We start from the raw sequence: 3,587 nt of genomic DNA, 5'->3' as shown, positions 1-3,587 counted from the left end.
GGATTAATCCACAGTTTTAAATCATTTATCAGACGTAATATACATTGTGACTTGTAAGGCAATAAGCTTTTGGTTCAGCAAAGGCAACCTATGTTTCTGAAAGAATATCCTGAACACAGAAAATGTAAAAGCACTTATACAGTAATAAAAAAAGCGCCTCTCACACATGAAATCCTTTTGGTTAATGTGACGCGACCTGAGCACTGAATGAGTGTCGTACATCTGTTACAGTCACAACTATTTTCTTATAGAGACCTAGGAGCATATACACATGAGTTCATGGACTAATGCAGCGGTCCCCAACCCCCGGGCCTCGGACCGGTACCGGTCCGTGAGTTGTTTGGTACCGGGCCGCGAGAGTTGAGGCTCAGGTGTGAAATGTATAGTTTTCAGGGTTTTTATCGGTTTTCAGCGTTATTTTATTATTATTTTTAGCGTTTACTCGGTTTTACTGGGTCTTTTCACGTGTGTTATGAATAAATTTTATTTTTTTCAGTACTAGTTTTATTTTGTTGTATTTATCCGCGACACCTTAAATGCCGGTCCATGAAAATATTGTCGGGCATAAACTGGTCCGTGGCGCAAAAAAGGTTGGGGACCACTGCACTAATGGACATAAAACATTACATAAGACCTGATCTGTATCGTCGTGAGTTGCTCAGCTCAGTAAAAGATTGTTTCTGAAAATGTCATGATGGAAAAAAGTGGCTTACTAACTCCACAGGCTTTTTGTGTGAGACACTTGCTTCAGTCTCTGTCACACCAAATAATATGAAGCCTTATTTTAAACTGACCTTTTCCTGCACACTAGACTGGACACCAGACTCTTGTATTTCAGCCCCAGCACTGGTCAATAAACACCAAAGAGCACAAAAGACACACACCTGTAGCTGAAGGAGGCACACAGCTTTCATGTATATTGAGTTGTACCTCGTTCACTTTGCTTTGCAGTTTTACTTTTGCTAAATGTTCCAGTGACGTCTTTAAAAACGAGTCAGTGACTGAACGAAGCCACGAGGAGCATCAATGGACCTTTAAATGAGGAAGAATCTTTTTGATTGATTCTCAGAGCAGAAAACACAATTATACATTTACTTCTATTAAAATAAAAACATAATACATAATTTGTATGTATGCTATCTTCTTCTCATCTATCTAAGGAAGTGAATTTTGTGGCTTGAGCGAGCTGAGCAGCTCTGGCTTTGCTACAGAATCTTGCAAACTTTTGTGAGTTTCACCATGTCTACTGCCTTCCTCCTCCAATATTTGGTTTCTTATTGCTGTGATTTTCAAATGCTTTGTCTTTACCCTTCATTATCCAGGTGGCAGTGATCTATGAAGCCTTTAATTCTGTTGGTCTGAATGAGAACTCAGGGGTGTGTTATGTGTTGTGTGTGAGTAATGAGACCTGGGTGTGTGTGTGTGCAGGCGAGTGCTACCAGAGTGAAAACCTCAGAGGTGATTACCAGTTGGAAATTGGTTTTGTTCTCAATTGCTAATGGGAACTTCTCAAAGCAACAAGGTATACTCAAAGTCACTTCAAAGGGGAGCTCATACTGGGAAGCAGGGCCGAAAGATTATTTGGGAGTGTTTGGTTTAACGCTCTCCTTAGTCTGCACGGGGCATGTATTCTCCCCTGAATAGAAAAGTGGTGGGAGTTGTAGTTTTTCAAGCTAAAAGTTTCTCGGGCTCACTGAAAAGTTCTGCAGGCGATCTTTTATAATGTCTCCAGGATGAGAAATACTGACAGACGGAGAAAGAGCCTGAGAGCCTGAGAGATGTAGAGCATGCTATTTTCAAAGGTGCAGGTTAGTCTTCCTGTTGTATGGTGTGGCAATGCCCAGTCCGAACAATTTGGGTATCACTTGAGTTTAAAGTTCTTAGGCTTTTGGAAACAGTGATTTGGGTGAAGATTATTTATTTGTCAAATTATTTTTATCACAGAAACTACAAAACCATCTTATGATTGGCGATATTTCAGTAAAAAGCCAATGAGATATAAGGTCGTATTTAACTTGGAAAATACATTCTATGTGTAGCCTGGCTAAATTAACCAGCCCAGAACACAGATTATCTTTGGGGTTCTTTTAATCTGAATGATAAAGTAAGTGCTCAGAAGAAAATAACAAGGTTGTAAAAATAAAGAAATAAAATTGTTACAGACAGCTCCTATCCAGTAACAGCTTTGTGCTCTGGTAACCCACTGCTACTGCAGGTTATTTCCCCAACTTTATCAGCATCTGGAACTCAAGGACATCTAGCGTCATTTCGTGTCTGATATAAACCCAAACATAAATAAAACAAAACTTAGCAGTGCAAAAATAACTGTAGTGGCTTCTCCTGCATAGATACAGAGCCAAGATTAAACAGTTAACACGGTACATTTCCCTCTTACCCACAGAGATAGTATAATACAAGTGTGAACTCAAATACATACAGTGCATTAATCCAGCAGAAAACGGAATATGGATCCCGAAGTTGGTGGCAGCTACTCCTGGTGCCTTAACTGTTGCACACTTTGCGTTCAAAACAGATCACGCAGCGAAAAAAGGCATTGCACACCCACATAACACCAATGCAAGCTAGCACTCGTGCATGTCTCCATAGATCCCCATGATCCCTTCCGCTCTCAGAGGTACCCCAAAAGAAAAACAGTGCCATCCAGTGGCATGTCCCATAATATCGAACTTCCACCCGGCTACATATGTCCAAGATAAAGATATCTCACTGCAATTGTGGAACAGGGGCTCAAAGAAGGGGAGTGAGTGGCCTCTTGGCCTCCTGCTTCCAGTGTCCTTTACTCAGTATTTCACAGCCTGTTCTCTTCCACGTCATCACGTAATCTGCTTTGCCACATGAACTCGGAGAAATGTCAGCTGAATTAAGTAGGGAGATTGTCAGAAGTTGCCCTTTCTCCAACGAGGTACACCACAGGTGACAGTCTGATTCAGATGCATTCTCACTTCAGGAGATGCATTTGATTTAAGTTCTGCTCGGGTAAAATCACATCACACAGATTTTTGTACAAGGAAACAGGTAGGTTAAAAACTGCCGGGTTGTATCTGCTCAGACTGTGTCCGACATTCGTGTTCTCGCATGCTGCAGTATGTTTGATGTTCGCTGTACTGATGTTTTGTCAGGCATCACACTATAACACACTGGGTAACCTGTTAGCACATTTTTATTGTCTAATGGAGTTCAACAGGAGTCTCTAAAGTTTTCAGAAAAGAAGGAATATGACCACAGCTAACTGTGGTAACCAAGGATACATAACCATGGTAACCAAGGCAATGTAAGAAAAGCTTTTGCAGAATTTGTCATGCTGGCAATAAAGTTTATAAGTTTGACAGGTTACTGCAAAAAACAAAAACAAAAACAAAAAAACCCCCAGAGAGAAATCCGGAGAAACCAACAAAGAAACAAAGAGTGAAAAAGAGCACATAAAAAACAAACCACAGAGTGGGATAATAACGTACAAGGCAACTCAGTCAAGACAACCATGAGGGCAGCAAGGGACATAAAACCACATGAGGATCTAATGTTCAACATAAAGCAGTCACCTGTGTGCAGAACAAGGATACAAAGGA

The 3,587-nt window shown here is 40.8% G+C and overlaps 1 long non-coding RNA gene across 1 annotated transcript; it reads right to left on the bottom strand.

Moving 5' to 3' along the window:
- Positions 1-2,070: 2,070 nt before the first annotated feature.
- LOC309713860 lies at positions 2,071-2,469 on the bottom strand. Its single transcript, XR_014278717.1, has 2 exons — positions 2,438-2,469; positions 2,071-2,340 (listed from the first exon to the last, which is right to left on the bottom strand). It is a non-coding gene; the product is annotated as an uncharacterized lncRNA (long non-coding RNA).
- Between the last annotated feature and the right edge of the window lie 1,118 nt (positions 2,470-3,587).

The sequence above is a fragment of the Aulonocara stuartgranti genome (genome assembly GCF_965226115.1).
Source record: "Aulonocara stuartgranti genome assembly, chromosome: 9".
Classification (NCBI taxonomy): domain Eukaryota; kingdom Metazoa; phylum Chordata; class Actinopteri; order Cichliformes; family Cichlidae; genus Aulonocara; species Aulonocara stuartgranti.
This window is presented reverse-complemented; position numbering and strand designations above follow the sequence as displayed.